Below are 18,325 nucleotides of genomic sequence, written 5' to 3'. Positions count from 1 at the left end.
CGGTATGCAGCCAACATGCACTTCTCGTGTGACCGAAAAGTGGTTGAGTGAAAATGGGCATATAAAAATTCACGAAAAATTAAGAGGAATGATTCTCGCTTTCGAATTGGAAGCATGTGATACTAGGGTGTCCCAAAAAATAATCAATGACCATAAAGTCATGTCGATATTGTTATGCTTATAACTGCTTTAAATAGAACTATTCAATAGAGGTTTCATGTTTTGGAATACAAAAGGTTGAATGTTAATCAAAAAATTTCGTAAGAAATATTTTTTTTACAGATTTTAAAAAGCTTTCCAGACAAGAAAATCCATATATTCCAAATATTAGAGCAATACTTTAAAAACCTTTACAAAAAAAAACCTTAAAATACGTAAATTTCCATGTTAATTAAGTTTTTTTTTCATAAATGTATCAGGCGGAACCTTTAAGCGATGCTTTAGAATGTTGAATTGTTCTTCAAAACATAACTATAAATAAGCATACCTTTCCTTCCAGAGTTTAGCGCAATGACATTCCAATATATATTTTATCCTGGAACACCCTATTGTTCTACCCAAAATGCTAGTGAAATGCCGTAGCCCATCAGTGGGACCGTGCTACATGTGGGAATTTGCAATTTATTCATTTTTATGATGCACTTGGCGCAATTATTATGCACATAAAAAAATATTTATAATATTGGGACCGCGGTCATCGAGCAAATTGCTGTCGCTTCCCGTGTTTCTTTTTTTTTTTTTGCTGCCCAGTTCCGGAATGCCAACCGGAATGGGTGGTGTGAGCGAAGGACTTTGAGTGACTTTCTCAGCGGTTGGGAAATGCAGGGAGACGTGTCTACGTCTGGAGAAAATACGAACATAATAAAAAGTTATCATTATGAATGTAGCGACACGGTTGTAGTAATAAATATCTGCGATGTAGCGTCGCGGTTGAGAAAGCAACATTATTGTTATTGAGAAATAATTGTACATCGTATCAATAAGTAACATGGGACTTTCCAAGCACCTAAAACTGCGGATATGTTTTGAACAGTGACGAAAAAGTACTCTTTTAATCAAAATGAAACTTAAACTTGATAAAAAAGACTCAATGAATGCCATCGAAACTAAAACCTCGAAACACAATTATGCATGAACAGAACGAGAGTGTAATAATTGCACTTAATTATTGTACTTGCAAGAGTATCATCTTATCGATAACACAATATAGTAAAATTAGTTCATGGCATACGAACTTGTGCGGTTCATAATGGATAACGATTCAAAAATTAAAAAAAATGGGATAATGTATGAAGAGTTTTCTATACGGTCTGTAAATAAAGCTCAGTTGACATTTTTATTTTTATGAATCGCCTCGAAAATCCTTTATAGTACATACCTCATTCTCCAATCCAACAAACGATTTAGTGTAAATATTCTTCGAGACGAGGATGATGCATCGTTCATCAGTAATAATAATAATAAAAGTCATCGCCCACAATGTCTGGCCATCAAGTGCAGCCATCCGTATCCACCAGACTCCCATAAATGGGTAGCATTACAACCGAATCCGAAAGACGATCTCTGATCATGTGTGTAGTGTATCCGAGCAGCGCACTTATTCATCTCTAGAGGCAACAAGTGGAACAATGCGCCCATGATGTACTATCCAGAGGGTCCCAAACTTTTTCGGACTATCGTCCTTTTGAGACCAATAAGTTTTGAAATCGAAATGGTATATAAATCACTGTTTTTGTATCGAAAGCTTAACTATGGTGAAATTTTGATATTTAGTTTAGCACAAGTGAAAACATATCAATCAAATTATCTTAAACAACTCTAGAGAGTTGATGAAATATCTGTAAGTTTGAAGTATATATGGAATATCGTGGAGAAATATATTGATATCGATCGCTCTCGTTGAAATTTAGTGCCAATATTTCGTTCCACTTTGGAAATGCCTGGACTATGCCGTTACTAAAGGATACCAAGACGACGACGATGATGACTACGCAACACTCCTTGAACCGCTGACGAAGTGAGTGACTGAGCTGAAAGGTGCCAAGTAGCACTCCAGATGGGTGCAATAAATTAATGGTTATTAACCATAAAAGCCAAAATCAATTCCATTGACTTTCATCTCGATGGACTGTATATAGTTCTGTTATGGCTGCTGCTGACGTTATTGGAGCTTGGATATCGCACTTTGTATTGTTCGCTGGGCACTACATCATACAATAAGTCGTATTGTGTTCCTGTGGGGTAAATTAATCAGTCTGACTGTCCGCGAAAATCACACTCCAAACACCGTCCAATCAAAATGGATTGCACTTAAAGCAAGGGTTGACCTTCCTTGAGAAGATGGAGTTTTACGAAAAAGGCAGGATTTGGCTTTGTGGAACGATTTTATTAATATGTACCGGAATGCGGGATGTCTCTCATTACAGCTATAGATGCTATCAAAGATGCTGATAAGTCTGATGACAGCTCATGGAAATCATTACCAGAAAAGTAAAATCATCAGTTGAAGTCTTCAAGGCACTAAAGAGATGTTTACGGCTGTTGGACATTATAAGTTTGCATAGATTTTCATGGACAAAGCTTATTAAAATGAGCCTCGACAGTGAGAACTTTTGAACGGCAAAAATTGAAACATTTCGTGTGAAATGTTTCCCATACAATGTAGAGTCTCCGGAATATGAAGCTGTCCGTAATATGATTCAAAACGGTAAAACAGTTACACAGTTTCGCATTTCAAACTCAAAAGATAAACTTAATAACTTTTGATTACTTTCTAATACACTGGAATTAAAATTTACAAACTATAATCTGGGGTTGGTAAATTGTATCAGTTCAGAAAACGAGGAAGCTTAGTTTGTCAAACGAGGTTTTACTTTTTTGAGTCTGTATTAAGAACATTAATATTTGACCCTTTAATACGCAAATTTATATTATCAATCTAAACATCATTTTCACCATCTAATGGATTTTTTTTTGCAAATTTATAAATTTTAGTTTTTTAGATTTTTATTTCAAAATTGGACAAAAATCCTGCAGAAACATCTAGCTATCGTCCAATCTGCTTGTTTTCCTTCATCAGTAATCTTTTTGAAAAGGTTATTTTGAACAGAATGATGGGCTACATCAACGAAAATTAGTTTTTTGCCGATGAACAGTTCGGATTCCGACATGGACATTAGAGTGATGCAAATTTTGAAATTTTGGCTCCCCTATGCTTAAACGATTCCTGACAAGTTCCCACCTCGCGCTTCCACGTGTCAAATGATGACAAAGACCGCTAGCTGAGGCTTGCGTACTTAGCTGGTAGTGCAGCCTGGGCACTGTTGTCCTTCTGACATCAGCTAGAGTGAGGAGGTACGTTCTGAGCGTCTGTACATAAGGAGGTGTGGCTCAAACAACGTCTGTTCTGACATCCAGCGGCTGAGTATGAAATGCTGTCAACCACAACTAAGATGGCAGTCCCATCAACGTGATGAAAGTAGCGCGACCCCGGTAAGGTAGCGTGCAGAATAAATTATCCACCACGAAAAATGGAGAAAGAAGAAAAAACGAACGGCAACCGACCTGGCAACGAAATAAGGACTATGATTGGAAACTCGGTACATGGAACGTCAGGACCTTAAATGAACCTGGACGAGTGAGTCTTTTGGCTCGTGAATTGCGAAAAGTTGGAGTGTGCTACGCAGGAAGTGAGTTGGCTAAGATATGGAGAACGCGAATTCCGAGCGGTGGACCCCGTCACTAACACCGCATTCAAATACAACATCTACCGCAGTGGTGGCGGAAAAGCTGAACACGGAATCGATTTCATAGTGATCGGGTAGCAGATGAAGCGCGTTATTAGGTGGAAGCCGATCAGCGAGCGCATCTGCGTATTGAAGATTCAGGGCAAGTTCTTCAACTACAGCCTGATCAACGTCTATGTACCGACTAACGACAATCCCGATGACGAGAAGGACGCGTTTTACGAATGTCTCGGCAAGACCTATGGAGAATGCCCAAAACACGACGAGAAAATTGTCATCGGCGACGCTTATGCACAGGTCGGAAAAGACGATTTCTTCCGCCCTATCATTGGTAAAGAGAGCCATCACTCTGTTACAAACGATAACGGCCTACGTTTAGTTAACTTTGCTGCCACCAGGGGGATGGCCATCAGTAGCACCTACTTTGCACGCAAGGATATCCACAAGCACACCTGGCAACACCCAAATGGCGAACTTTGCAACCAAATCGACCATGTTCTGGTAGACGGTCAACATATTTCCGATGTCATCGATGTTAGAACTTTCAGGGGTCCTAATATCGACTCAGACCATTATCTCGTTGTAAGCAAAATTCGAGCGCGATTATCAAACGTTTCGAGTTCTAGAAATCGACAATCGTTGCGTTTCAATACCCAACGCCTGTCAGCAGATGGTGTAGCAGCGGACTACCATCAAAAACTCGACGAGCGGATTAGCGAAATCGACGAAAGCGTCAATTCAGCGATCTGTGGGAGTCAGTCCACGGAGCGGTGAGCACCTGAGAGTGAGCACAGTAGCATGAGAAGTGGTAGGTTGCTCGAAGATCAACCATCAATTGCTCAGGCGCAAGAAGCTATGGAACAGAACAACATGCGACGGTTCTACGAGTCCGTAAATGGTGTGCGGAGAAAAACAGCGCCGTTTGCCGCCATGTGCAACGACCGCGAATCTTGCTGACGAATAGAACAATGGTGGCCGCCAGGTGGAAAGAGTACTTCGAGTCATTGTTGAACGGAGATAACGGAAGTGGATCTGGTGGCAGAATTCAAATCGATGACGATGGACAGGCTGTGGAAACTCCAACGCTAGATGAGGTGAAGAAAGCTATCAATGGGCTGCAACAAGGCTGCTGGGAAGGACGAGCTCCCGGCCGAACTTCTCAAACACGGAAGTGAGCAGCTGCACGAACTCCTTCACCGTATCATTTCGAGGATATGAGGAAGAACAAATGCCTACTAGTTAGTTGGAAGATCTCATTTCCCCTTTCTACAAGAAAGGGCATCGACTGGAGTGCGCCAATTTTCGAGGGATAACACTTCTTAATTCGGCGTACAAAATCATGTCTGGAATTCTGTTCAACAGATTGAGACCGTATGAGGAGTCCTTTGTCGGCGAATACCAAGCTGGTTTTCGAGAAAGCCGATGAACGACGGATCAAATGTTTGCCCTGCGTCAAATCCTAGATAAATTCCGGAAGTACAACTTGCAGACTCATCATCTGTTTGTAGATTTCAAAGCAGCATACTATTCAGTGAAAAGAAACGAGTTGTGGCAAATTATGTCCGAACATGGCTTTCCGGCGAAGCTGATTAGACTGATTCGTGCAACGCTTCATGGGTCGAAATCAAGTGTGCGGGTGGTGGACGAAATTTCGTCATCGTTCGTAACCTTAGATGGATTGAAACAGGGTGACGCTCTTTCTAACTTGCTGTTTAACATAGCGCTCGAAGGTGCTATCAGGAGAGCGGGTGTGCAGAGAAGCGGTTCCATTATCACACGTTCTCATATGCTCCATGGCTTTGCGGACGATATCGACATCGACGGATTGACCGTCGGGCAGTGGAAAAGGCGTATGTGCCTTTCAAGAGCGAGACAGCGAGGATCGGGCTCACGATCAACACCACAAAAAACGAAGTACATGATAGCTGGAGGTCAACGTGGGTCCGGACGTGTTAGTGGTAGCGAAATGGTGCTAGGTGGTGAAAAGTTTGAAGTGGTGGAAGAATGAGTGTATCTTGGAACACTTGTGACATGCGATAACGATATTACCCGCGAGGTGAAAAGACGTATAGCAACTGCGAGTTGGGCTTTCTACGGGCTCCGTAACCAGCTGAAGTCCCGTAGCCTACAAACGAAAACAAAATTCGCGTTATATAAAACACTGATCTTTCGCGGTTGTCCTATATGGCCATGAATCATAGACATTGAAGGAAGTCGACCGGAGAGCTTTCGGGGTGTTTGAACGTAAAGTGCTGCTAAGAATACTCGGCGGTAAACTAGAAAACGGCATCTGGCGGCGTCGCATGAATCACGAGTTGTACCAAGTGTACAAAAAGGTGGATATTGTCAAGCGCATAAAACACGGCAGGCTGCGTTGGGCTGATCACGTTGCCCGTATGCCGGAAGAACGACAAGCAAAGATAATATTCAACAACAGAACCCAGACGAGTAGGTCGCGCAACGATGGCTTTTTGCGGTTGAGGAGGACTTAAGGGCACTTAACGTTTAGGGCGACTGGAAGCAATTGGCCCAGTGGAGAAGTGGACCGTTCGGCGCAGATTCATCGTAGCGAATTGTAGCCCATCAAGTATCAAGTAAGTATGCTTAAACGATTTCTTTTATGGTAAATAGCATTCTCCCAAAGTTTGAAATGATTAGGATGCAATTTGAAATGTATATGAAGATTACTATATAAAATGCCAATATTTTGTGTTCAGCCCTCTATCTCTTTATTATAATTTTTTTTTTATGAATGAAATCTGAAATGAAAAAAAAAGAAATCCTTCTAGCTACAACTTTGCCGAAGACCACTTTTAGATTGGACGTCTAGATAAATTGTTATTCATCATCATAAAGTGGATTCCAAATTACAACAAATTTTGGGAGGATCCTTTTAATCATAATTGACACCAATTTAGCATAGGGGAGCAAAAACTTCAAAATTTGCATCAGTCTAAAGGACATTCGACCACTCATCAACTTTAACGTGTAACAAATTTGATTCGTTCCTGCAAATTTGAAGGCTATTCTACTGGTCTTGCTCTTCTATATATAGAAAAAGCACTCGACAGTTTTTGATATGAAGGCTTGATTGTAAAATTTACTTTTTATTGAAGGGATTTTCTGCCGTAGGCAGGTTCATCCCCAATCAGGTTAAAAAAAAAAGAAAACAGAACAAGCCTGAAGAGCCAGCTAAGAAAAAAAACTACAAAAGTGTTGTAACTTAAATAAAGGACACAGAGTTGTTACACAGAGTTTATAAGTTGAAACGAATTAAAACAACAAAGAGCTAGACGCACAATATATACACGTTTCGTTTGTGACTAACACTCAGAACGGACAAAAGATCCGACAAGTTTAAAACTACTACAAAACATGCACATCACAGGACTACAACAGATAGTGAGTTACGATCACGTAAAATTTTTCAAGGACGCTAACTCTAAATCTTAAAATATAATCTGGCGTCCTTTATGAACGAGATAAGCGCCGCCTGCGTATGGTTGATTTCACCCACCGTCGAGTATCGGCAAGGGGCACTTTAGTACTGTAACGAGGGCCAGAAGGGCCGGATCCTGCTAGAAAGTCTGCGGTTGCATTACCAGGAACACCACTATGTCCTGGGACCCACATTATGGTGACGTCGTTCGGAGCTTTTTTATTATCTCCTGGATCCACAGGTGACGAGGGACTTCAGACTGGAGTGCTGTGAAGCAGCTCGCTGAATCGGTGATGATAACTATTGGGCTAGTAGTAGGTGCAGTGATGGCGTATGCTGCTTCGGCGGAGAAGATTGAGCACTATCCAGGGAGGCCGAGACTGGTTGCTAGGTTTTCATTCGGTATACCTATTCCAACACCTCGTACGGATAGCGATCCTTCAGTGTATCGACGCTGAATGTGCTGAGTAGTCTTTCCGTAGAATCTCGGCGACGATTTTTCGCAACCGAATGGATGAGTCTCCTGCTCTAAAGCTGTTTTTTATTCTGTCATCAAATTTAAGATTTGAGCTGTCTCTCTCACCACACCAGGGTGTTTTGGTAATTGGTGGGAGATGCAAGCCGGTGGTGTTCTCTAGCAGGTAATCGGCTTCGTCCATGAAGGGAGTGTCGCGAATTCTCGCGTGAATTTTCGGGATTCCACTCTTCCGCAACATCCTTATGTTTGCGGGCCACAAGCACTGCACCTAGGCCGTCGATAAAGTTAGAGAACTCGAAGCAATACGTATCAACGAAGAATATTACGAACGTAAAAGTTTTAAACAACCGGCCGCGATACTCGCTCCCATTCGAGCGGATTTGCCATCAAAGACGGATAATGTGTTCCGAGCGGACGAAGGTCGTCACGGGTACGTCAGTTCTCGAGGAGACAGCGGACAACCGAGGGTGCAATCTGGAAGTCGAGGGACGAATTATCGGGCAGGTGCCAGAGCGGCAACGGAAACGAACGGTATCAGACAGGGTGTCAGATGTTGGAGATGCGACAGTGTCTTCCATCGTTCTGATAAATGCTTTGCAGCTGACAAAATTTGCATAAACTGCGGTCGCTTGGGCCATATACAAAGGGCGTGCTGATCACCGCAGCCTAAAGCCGAATCCTCAGCGGGATCGAAACGACTGAAGCTGGAAGCTCCGACATCTGGACCACCTGCGAAACGCATCGCCATCGTAGAGGATACAACGCAGCGTGGAATTCAGAATGACACCGTGAGTTCTAATTGAATTTTTCGACAGTTAGCCAAAAAGCTTTCGATATTCGCTTAACGACTTTTCTTTGAGTATGTATTATTTTTTTGATTGAATTAAACGGAAATGAACTCGTTATGATGTTTATCATTGGTTTTGCTACTCTTATTCGAAAGAATAAAACATTACACGTTTGACTACAAAAATCATAATCAACCCTGTTTACATTTTGTTACATTTGCAGAATTCTATGAACAGCAACTCGGTCGCTACTGTTGTAACGGTAAAATCTTTCCAAGAGGAGGGGTGTATCAAAGCAGAGGTTGCCGGAATGGTTTGCGAATTTTTGATCGACTCCGGTGCTCAGGTGAACACTTTCACAAAGTCGTTATTCCAGTATATGCAGGGAAATGATAGATACAGCAGCAAGATGATTAACATTCAGATCGGCTCGGATCATCCTTTAAAAGCCTACGCTTCCGATAAAGAGATTCCGGTCTCAGCAACTTTTGAAGCACCTCTGTTCATTTCAACCGATAGACCGACGTTGCTTGAAAAATTTTACGTTGTTTAAGATCGACGTGCTCTTCTTGGAAGGTCAACGGCGATAAGATACTGTGTTCTGCTGCTTGGCTTGGAAGTGCCCGTTCGAAACCCCTCGATTCAGTGGGGAACTGGGGAAATATTGAGCGTTTGGTGCGAGGAACCGTTCCCAAAATTCAACATACCACCCGTGAAACTGAACTACGATAAGGAAAGACCACCATGTAGAAATATTTTTATGAACATTCCCCAGGCTTTGAAACCTATCGTAGAGCAGCGTTTACGTAAGCTTGTCGCCACAGGAATCATTGAACCTGTGTCTGATCAAATGTCCACCGACTTTTGTTCGTCGATACCTTGTCGTCCCTAAAGGTAAGGACGACATTCGACTTGTAATTGACTTACGAGGACCCAACCGGTACATACTTAGATTTTTCAATCGAACGAGTGGCTGGAAATCTAAACGTGGCCGACGCATTGTCGAGGTTGGTAAACGAATCACAAGAAGCTGTCCCATTCGAAGAAGAAGATTCTGGCAATTTGCTGTATGCACTAGACGGCGGAGTGCTAGAAATAACTTGGGACGATATCGAGACATGCTCAGAAAACGACAGCGAAATTCAAGAAGTGTGCGAAGCAGTTAGTTCAGGTTTTTGGCCAAAACGATTACGGAAGTTCGAAGCTCAGAGGAAGAACTTGTATGTTCTTGGTCACACCGTCTTGAAGAACGAAAGAGTCGTTTTACCTGCTCTCTTAAGACAACAAGCTATGTCATCTGCACACGGTGGGCATCTTGGCGAGGTGAATATGAAACGTACTATGAGGGAGTTTTTCTGGTGGCCGGGTATGGCAAAAGAAGTAGAGAGATACGTAAAGACCTGCGAAACTTGCATTTTACTAGCTCGGAAAGGTCCACCACAGCCTTTGTCGTGTAGAGATATGCCGGAAAACACCTGGGAAATAATTCAGATAGACTTCCTTTCCATGCCGGGTTTTGGATCAGGGGAGTTTTTAGTGATCGTGGATATCTATTCCCGTTATCTAACGGTCGTGGAAATGAAGCAGATAGACGCAGCCGTGGCAGTGCTTGTGGCCCGCAAACATAAGGATGTTGCGGAAGAGTGGAATCCCGAAAATTCACGCGAGAATTCGCGACAGGGAGTTCTGCGGTTTCCCGCGGTTCTCTCTGCGATGGTGGCTGCTGTCGTGCAGAGAGTCACGATGACGATGAAGCAAAAAGGTAGGAGTCCGGCTTCCATACATGCAGCGTCGGCCGAAGTGGAAGAGAGGAGCCCCGAGACAATTCGTACAAATCGATTGTAGATCGGGGATAGCGCGTCGATGAGGTTGCTCACAGCCAGATATGTGATTTCCAATCCGTAGAGCAGGCGACTATCGATGATGGCAGCGGCTACACGGAATCGGATATTCCGGTTGTTGCAGTGATGTGGTCTCAATAAATTTAGGCGACTTCGGCAGTTGGCTTTGACTCCTTCATAGTGGGGCTTGAAGGCCAGGGTTCGGTCGATGGTGATACCAAGGATTCTTGCCGCTTTACGGACGGGGATGGCTTGGTTGTTGATGTTGATTGGAGGCCCACTATTCCTGTGTCTGGATGAGCACACATGGCATCGGACACTTTTAGAAGCTGACAAAGTGAAGCCGACGGAGGAAGCTCACTTGACTACACTGGTAACAGCAGCTTGGGCTTTCCTTCGTATAGCCGCGATTGTAGGTCCAGATACTGCAATTACGATGTCGTCAGCGTAGACAAATATTTTGACGCCGTTTGGGAGGTCTTGGAAGGCGCCATTCATCATTATCAGGAATAAAGTCTCTTCACTGAATGGATTGCATTTGGTGTTTCCGATGACCACCCTGAAGGTAAGATTGGTGAGAAAGTTTTTTACGAAGTGCAGAACGTGGCCGGTGAAGCCCCAGCTGACTAACTTTTCCAGGACGAGTGGCGTTTAAACCCTGTTAAAAGCCTTTGAGATATCCAATGAAACAATTTTGGTATGGTGATCCAAGGGTTTTGCCTCCTGCAGAGCCTCGCCGATGGCCGCAAAGTAGGTATTAGTACCATAACCGGGCCGAAAGGCGTGCTGCCGGTGGTCCAGCAGGCCGCGTTGCTGGAGATGATGCGTAAGTCGACGGTTTGCCATTCGCTCTACTACATTAGAAAGGCAGCAGGTGAGTGCAATTGGACCATAGTTTGCAGGTTCTCGAGCTTCATTGCCGGGATTTGCGATTGCAACAACGAAGTTCTCTCACCATTCCGGCGGGTAGGAGTCTTTAGTCCACAGCTGATTTATCAGCTCAAGTAGAATAAGCTTATGAGGGCATTCAAGACAAATGTAACTAATATATTAAATGTCTATATTCCCTTATTATCACAAAATCGGAACTTTGTCTTAGGAACAAGCTTTTGATCGTCAAACACATGTTGCCATGTTGTATGCTGTACCAATATGAACTAGCTGGTGTAATACCAGGAAAAAAAGTCTGCAGAGGATCCAAAATAAAATTTTGAAAATGATTCTGGTGCTCCATCCCTGGTTTAGTACAAATGAGTTACATAGAATATCAAATTTTGAATCTGTGGATCAAATTTCAAATAAAATTATTTATAATTTTAGACAAAAATCGTTGAAATCTTCTACTGCCTTGGTAAATGTCTTATATATGTAGGTTAAATTAGATTAAGTTAATTGATTGCGTTTTTTCTCTTATAAACAAGTGAAATCAACTCACCTGTAAAAATTCTTAACTGCTACGGAAAATGAAATGTAATATGTTGTAAACTAAATTAGAATTTTAAAATAAGGGAAACTTAAAAGGAGATGGAGTACCGTGTACCTTTAAATTCCGCTCCTAAATGCTTATCTTTGACAGATACGCGTATTTCGACTACCACTTGCAGTCTTCTTCAGTGTCAGTTACTCGTATCCACTGACACTGAAGAAGACAGCAAGTGGTAGTCGAAATACGCGTATCTGTCAAAGATAAGCATTTAGGAGCGGAATCTAAAGGTACACGGTACTCAATCTACTTTTAAGTTTTTCTATTGAGATTCTGCTCAGAGGATTCGAACATAAATAAGAGTTTAAAATAAGGATGATGGTGTTGTCTAACATAGAACACCTAGATATAAGAAATGAATGTGATGTTTGAAATGAAACTAATGAAGGAATTGTAAAAAAATCATCGCTTTAGGATAAAACCTTGCACATCCTTACATATCCATCCAGCAGTGTGAAGCTCGCATCATGCAGAAATACTTGATTTCGCAGCCCGGTGCCAAGTCCTGCTAAAAGAATCACGTTCGGTGCGTACCGAAGAAAACCATCATTGCCCACTTTCCTTCAAATCTGCTGCAAAGCCAGCTTCAAGGCTGCCGAGTGCTGATGTCCTCACCCACAAGAACCACCTAGGTGCATGTTGGCAACGTGTAACTACTGCTCTCGTTCAAAGCGGAGTAGAAAATAGGTTAATTTCCTTCTGATGGCAACCATTCGACGGCATAGGTACTCACACAAAGAGAGAGACTTTCTATCCGGCATCGCATCGGTTGGTGTCGCATCCGCTTCAGAGAAGCTTTAGGGCAAAGTTGTTCGAAATGCACTCAAGAAGTAAAGTTTTTGTTTGTTTGGTTTATAGCTTAGCTTAGCTTAGCTTAGCTTAGCTTAGCTTAGACTGACTACACATATCAATGGTTGCTATTCCGTGATTGACCGAGGTCAGTGAAAATGCACAAAGAATCAACTAGAAGATCGGCTGGGATTGGCCAAAATCTTCTTCAGTGTGCATAATTCAGTGCCTCTATTTATACATGGTCAATAACGGCGCCGGCCACGTCCTTGCAGTCAGGTGGGATTGGGGGAAGGAATGTTAGTGTGTAACCTTTGCTATTTGGAGACCGTGTTTGCCTCTGCATCTCCACAAAGGTTACTGGGAGGGATGTTTGTTAATGGGGAGGATCGTTGGGTCACAGGATTCACTTTGATAAGTGATTAGACCATGATAAATAATTATTTGTGAGCTATAAATATGCTTATATGTAAATATAAAATTTTCTATTTGGTGTGAACAATATCTATGTAGAGAAAAATTATGCCGACACTTGAGGTGACGAACTTATCAAAGTTTGTTGAATAAAGTGAACCTTTCGCAAGTCTACACTCGTAGTGTCGAACCATTCAAAGTTTTTTTTTAATTACAAAAATAAAAGTAAAAGGAAAAAGGTGTTTTGAGTAAAAAAAATTTGACGTAAATAATTTATGAATCAGAGTTTATGTCGACACTCACAGTGACGAACATTTCATAGTTTGTTTAAAAATTATTAAAGGTGCAATCATACATATTTTATAGATTAGATATAGTAGCATGAAACGAGCTCACCAATTGATCCGTCATCCTTGAGCAGCAACAATCCACTTTCAGCTTCACTCGTTTGCTCGGCTATATGAAAACACACAGAGAAAATAGGCGCGCGTCCCGAGAGGGAAAACAACTGACGACTGCTCGGGCTTTCTTGACGCACTGCCAAGGAGCAAGCGTCAACGTCGAAAGATCAAAAAGAACTTATCGAACGCGGCACTTTTTCACTTTACTCGACCGATGCGCGACATGTTTGATCCTGCCCTCATCGCCGGCCCCCGCAGGAGCAAGCATCAAGGTCGAAGGATCAAACACAACTAAGCGATCACGCCACTTTTTCACTTTCACTCGACCGACGCGCGACATGTTTGATCCTGTCCTCATCGCCGGCCCCCGCAGGAGCAAGCATCAAGGTCGAAGGATCAAACACAACTCAAAGTTTTTGTTTGTTTGGTTTATATTTATTAATGAGATTTTTAGCCCTACGCTAGTTCATCTAGGGAGCAATGTTTTTTTTTTAATTTTTTTATTCATTTCTTATGTTTAGGTGTTTTGTGTTTTTAGACAACACTATCATCTTAATTTATTAATTTAATAAATTTATGATTTTATTAACATTTCGTTAACAACATATTACATTTCATAAACCGTAGCCGTTCAAAATTACAGGTTAGTTGATTTTACCTGTTTATAAGAGAAAAAATGGATATTCTATGTAACTCATTAGTACCATGGAGCGGAGCTTCAGAATCATTTCCAAAATTTTATTTTGAATGCTCTGCACAGCTTTCTTCCTGGTATAACTGCAGCTAGTCCATATTGGTACAACGTACAACATGGCTGGCCTGAACATTTGTTTGAATATCAATAGCTTGTTCTTAAGACAAAGTTTCGATTTTCTGTTAATAAGTGGATACAGACATTTTACATATTTGTTACATATGGCTTGAATACCCTCAATGTGATTTTTTAAAGTTATATTTTTATCTAGCATGAGCTCTAGATACTTAACTTCAATTTGACCAGTTCATTGGAACTCCTCTCAACGTTATAACACTTCCACTTGAAGGTTTCAAATACACTATGAAAAATTCTGTACAATGCAATTGATCTTAAGTTGCTATTTTGAACCATCTCCCCCTGCTCTACTCCTGGACCGGTGGTGTTCGATTAGTGTTTCAACTAGGACACAAGAACCTCGGCATTGACAGATGTGGGGAATGTATATTCGGAACAATTGAACGCTCGTTTGAGATGCATCGGGATCAGTATTTTGAATGTTAACACATTGAAGTAATGTGATTCGACAAAAGCCTCGAAAAAATGTATGACTGAACCATATAGACCGACTAAGCATGGTTTCAAATGTTTTTTTTTTCGACTCTCGCCCCATAACGCTGAACGCTTGTTTGCTTCCGATGCGACACCGAGAGAGTGGCGACGACCATAAGCTGGCAAAGTGCGCTGCTATGACGCCAGCATGTCTTTACGAGTTTTGAAGAAACTCTTTACCGAAATGGTTGTGCCGCACTCACTCACTATATTTTTTGCTGCTGCTGCTGCTGAGCTGTCGTGATATAATATGACGTATGACGGGTACGCAATTCGATGAGCATATTAGTGTCTTTGCCATTCATTTGGTTTAAATTTGAAATAGATACCCATGAATTGAAACTGTTGTTACTATACGGTAGGCGAACAATTATAAATGTCTTATGGAATTAACACATTATCAATATACATAGTATACATTGAATCAACCATTAAAATAATTGGTCGGGAACAGTGAATCAATTGTCAACCAACACGCTGCAACAAACCCATTTGTTTGGGAGCCCATCCACTCTAGCTACATCATTGGTAAATGATTGAAACCTCTCCTAGGAATATTTGATCGTCACCTAATTTGGATCTTTACTCCTCAGTAGGCTCTAACTCTTAAGGCAGTATGGTAGGAGCCAACGGATTTTAATGTGTTTTATGTTATGTGTTAGCTGTAGAATACCTGTAAATATATGTGGATTTTAGTAATAAACTTGATAGTGAATAATATGTGTTAGATGTTGGACTATGTGTGCTATTATTGTGGACAAGAGAAGAAGTTTTGGACCCCAAGCAAGGAATGGACTGGCTCCAAACCGGCAACCCAATTTCGCTTATGGCAGACCAATAAATTACCTCCCTACTCGATGTTGGGAAGGGTCCGGTAACCCAACACCATTCTTCTTCTTCTTTTTTGGAATTGACCTAAATTTTATGAAGCTAAAACAGCTATAAGCAGCTTAGGGACCGTCCATAAATAACGTAGCATTTTAGGAGGGTTGGGGGGTCTACGATTTTGCTACAAACTATGTATTAGGTATGAAAAAATAGGCTACGATGGGGAGGGGGTGTCAAAAATATCCAAAAAATGCTACGTCATTTATGGACGCTGCCTTATGTTAATTTGTCTCGGTGTTAAGGATCAGTAACGAACTCCGTTGAAAACAGGTCTTGAAAACAGGTCTTCAGATCTACAAGCGTATCCAGTGATAACTAGAAGGTTCATGAGCAATTTAGTACAAAAATTGGTTAGGTCAAGTCAAGCACAACTACTGTTTAAGGTTATCCAAGTATTGTGTTGAGTTAAGGCTTTTGCAAACCCGAAGATGTTTAGTAGGTTTATACGCATATAGCTTTATTAAAACATGTTTTGTAAAGTCCTAAGTTCTTCGACTGTTACAGGTACATTATGTCTTGAAGTAAAAGGTTATCAGATCTACGAATGTTCAACTATCTCTTGAAGTATATGGAAAAGATCTAAACTAAAGAAACTAAAAGCAAAGAAGCGAAATGTTCCAATTGGAATTCCAAGTTTACTGTCAATGTCATTTCAATCGAGCAGGAGACTTATCAAACACTTTTTCACACAAGCTGAAAAAGGCTAACACAAAAATGTTACCGCCCACGAAAATTTTGCTTTTTCTGACGTAGCATTTTTTCTGAATACATGAGTGTCGGTTGCAATTTTCATGCTTTGTATAAAGAATGCTCTACTCTTTACATTGGTTTTCCACACATTCAGTCAATTTTTCATTCGTTACCCAATCCTGTGAAAATTCAACACATAAAACCTGTGACTCACTTTTAGCGTGGGATTCAACATTGGCAGTGCTGCGTAATAGATTTGGCATAGTTGCTAGCTGATTTATTTTGAATATGATCAGATTTCGTCTCTTTATAATTTAGACTCTTTAATCTAAACCAATAAAGGTTCATACTCTTTAAAATTTTGAATCTAACGATTGATGAAAGTCATCTGAGAACAACGGTGAGAATCAACCTTCAGATCAACTTTAATCAGTAAAATCCCTAAGATTGATTGATAAGGATAGTACTAACAAAAATCCATATAATTATGCACTATTAGGGTTTGATTCTAACTACGCTTCTACGTTCCCTAGGAGACCTAGCTGAATCTGTGATCCTTGAGTTCGGGCTCTCAGAACTCAACAATGCTTGTAGAATGATCTAAAAAATGTGTAAACTCATACTCGATATCATAAAAGGCCGGATTTATGCATATGGGGGCCCGAGGGCCATTGTTTTGTGGGGGCCCTTTACTAAGAAACACACTTTGTTCGTTTGGAGTAGATTAAATATTTTAATATATTTTGTAAGGATTTCATTATAACACATGTTTATATGTTTACAGACTAAATTTAATATTTTAGGGCTTATTCGTTAAAAATAAAATCTTTTCTTATTGGTACCTTAATTCAAATTTTGCTCATTCTATTCCTGTTTTAATATTCATTCACATACATATTTTTTTTACATTTTTGAGTTGAAGAAATTTATGTAGGGATGGTAGCAGGTCATTTTCTAGAAAATTATGATTCTATTTTATGCAAGTCTCTATTTTCAATGGAAGGTCAAGTGGTTGTCCATTAATCACGCGGTATTTTTTTTAGATTTTCAGACACCCCCTCCCCATACAAAAAAATGTTTGGACCATCGCTTTGACCAGACACCCTTTCCCCCCACGTGAATAATGGACGACACCTAAGGTCTCTAGTTTAATCAAAATGGTATCTTATTTTTTTTTGTTCTGGTTAAATTGAATCCTGATGCAAAATCCTGCAGGCTCCTGAGAAAAGTAAGAAGACTTCAGTGCGGCTCACTCGAGGAAAAATTTCAAGGAATTTTCTTGTGATTTGTCCAGAGATTTCATCTGGATTATTTTTAGCGACTCATTCAGGGATCTCTCTAGAAATTTTACTAGAGATTCCTTTATCGATTCTCCCAGAAATTCTTCCAGCGATTTTTCAAAGGATGCTTAGATTTTCGCTAGAATTTTCTCCAGGAAATCCTTGAGCACTCTAACGATATTACCTCCAGTAATTTCCTCAAAGATACCCTGATTTTTTTTCCAAAGACTATACTAGAAGTTCCTTAAAGAGCTATGACGTAATGTCCCAGTTCCCACGGATTCTCACTTGCACCGGGATACCATAATGAGTATCTGGAGAAATTTTCGGAATAATCTCTGAATCTTTGGGAAAACACCCAAATTGTGAAGAAATTACTAGAGAAAATTTACAAACAGTAATACGAGCAGTAATACTATCGTATTATTACGAGAAATTACAAAAAAGAGTAATGTCTGACCTGATTCTATGATGAAGAATCAAACTCGTATCTTCTGATTCCTATCGGGTTACGTTTAGTTTTTCTGTTTGATGAATTTTAGGTCACTTTCTGGCTTCTGTCTGGTCTCTTTCTGAAAGCTAGATGTCTCAAAAGTTCCTATATTCAAGGAACTTAAACTTTATCAGCCCTGCAGTGTGATCGATAGATTCATTGTCAAATTAATATTTAAATAATTAAGTTCTATTACTTGATAACATTCGAACCATTTCTCAAATTTCTTTGAGAAAGCTTTGGTAACAGTTGGAAATGTCAAGTTAGAAAATCGTTACGAATTTAACAA

At 40.7% G+C, this 18,325-nt stretch overlaps 1 protein-coding gene across 2 annotated transcripts in view; it reads right to left on the bottom strand.

Moving 5' to 3' along the window:
• LOC5565389 (leucine-rich repeat-containing G-protein coupled receptor 5) overlaps window positions 1-18,325 on the bottom strand; it is a 563,747-nt gene that overhangs the window by 305,657 nt on the left and 239,765 nt on the right. The gene's annotated exons all lie outside the window — the stretch shown is intronic.

Source organism: Aedes aegypti, chromosome 2, assembly GCF_002204515.2.
Source record: "Aedes aegypti strain LVP_AGWG chromosome 2, AaegL5.0 Primary Assembly, whole genome shotgun sequence".
NCBI lineage: Eukaryota > Metazoa > Arthropoda > Insecta > Diptera > Culicidae > Aedes > Aedes aegypti.
Note: the sequence above shows the minus strand (reverse complement) of the source record. Positions and strands in the feature narration are given on the sequence as shown.